Genomic DNA, 1,689 nt, shown 5'->3' with positions numbered 1-1,689 from the left:
TGGAATGGGAAAAGATATTTGCAAACGATGTATCTGATAAAGGGTTAGTATTCAAAATATATAAAGTACTTATAAAACTCAACACCCAAAAAACAAATAGCTCATAGAAATGGGCAGAAATAGAAATGGGCAGAAGACATGAATAGACACTTTTCCAAAGAAGACATCCAGTTGGCTACCAGACACATGAAAAGATGCTCAGCATGACTCATCATCAGGAAAATACAAATCAAAACCACAATGAGATATCACCTCACACCTGTCCGAATGGCTAAAATTAACAACACAGGAAACAATAGGTGTTGGAAGGAGTAAAGGGAACCCATTTGCGCTGTTGGTGGAAATGCAGGCTGGCACAGCCACTCTGGAAAACAGTACGGAGGTTCCTCAAAAAACTGAAAACAGAACTACTGTATGCTCCAGGAATTGGACTATTAGGTATTTACCCAAAGGGTACAAAAATACAGATGTAAAGGGGTACATGCACCCCAATGTTTATAGTAGCACTATCAGCAGTAGCCAAACTATGGAGAGAGCCCAAATGTCCATCGACTAATGAATGCATAAAGAAGATGTGGCATATATATATGTATATATGTATATATATATATATATATATATATATATATGATGGAATATTACTCAGCTGTCAAAAGAATGATACCTTGTCATTTGCAATGATGTGGATGGAGCTAGAGTATATTATGCTAAGTGAAATCACTTAGAGAAAGACAAATACAATATAATTTCAAGCATATGTAGAATTTAAGAAACAAAACAGATGAACATATGAGAAGTAGGGGGAGAGAAGAGAGGGAAAAAATCACAAGAGACTCCTAACAATAGAGCACAAACTGAGGGTTGACAGAGGTAGGTGGGTGGAAGATGGGCTAGATGGGTGATGGGGAGTAAGGAGGACACTCTCTGTCCGCCATCTTTCCGTGCTGCCATAATGGTGTGCCTGAATGTCCTGGCAGATGCTCTCAAGGGCATAAACAATGATGAAAAGACAGGCAAATGCCAGGTTCTTATTAGGCCATTCTCCAAAGTCATCGTCTGATTTCTGACTGTGATGATGAAGCATGGCTACATTGGTGAATTTGAAATCATCGATGATCACAGAGCTGGGAAAATTGTGAACTTCACAGGCAGGTTAAACAAGTGTGGAGTGATCAGCCCCAGGTTTGATGTACAACTCAAAGATCTAGAAAAATGGCAGAATAATCTGCTCCCATCCTGCCAGTTTGGTTTTGTTGTACTGACAACATCGGCTGGCATCATGGACCATGAAGAAGCAAGACGAAAACACACAGGAGGGAAAGTCCTGGGATTCTTTTTCTAGGGATGTAATACATTCATACTAATAAAATGCCTCACTGGAAAAAAAAAGAAAAAGGAGAGCACTTGTGATGAGCATTGGGTGTTGTATGTAAGTGATGAATCACTGAATGCTACTCCTGAAACCAATATTGCACTGTATCTTAACTAAAATTTAAATAAAAACAAAACAAAATGAAATGGTTAAAGAGGGGATAAAAGTTAAGACTCATGGTGGATAGGTCTAGAAGTTTATGCCTTTGTGTAGAGGTAAGTAATGAAGAGACTGGAGGGAAAGAAATAAAGAAATAGAAGAAAAATGTCCAGGGCTGAAAAAGAGGAATCTTGATTGAATGTATCCTCTAAATCCTG

At 38.5% G+C, this 1,689-nt stretch overlaps 1 pseudogene; it reads left to right on the top strand.

Annotated features, from left to right (window-relative positions):
• The first annotated feature begins 931 nt into the window (after nt 1–931).
• Nucleotides 932–1,395, top strand: LOC112858457 (small ribosomal subunit protein uS8 pseudogene; annotated as a pseudogene).
• Nucleotides 1,396–1,689: the final 294 nt, after the last annotated feature.

The sequence above is a fragment of the Puma concolor genome, chromosome B1 (assembly GCF_028749965.1).
Source record: "Puma concolor isolate L17-30 chromosome B1, mPumCon1.1.hap2, whole genome shotgun sequence".
Lineage (NCBI taxonomy): Eukaryota > Metazoa > Chordata > Mammalia > Carnivora > Felidae > Puma > Puma concolor.
The sequence above is the reverse complement of the archived record's forward strand: the minus strand, read 5'-3'. Positions and strand labels throughout refer to the sequence as shown.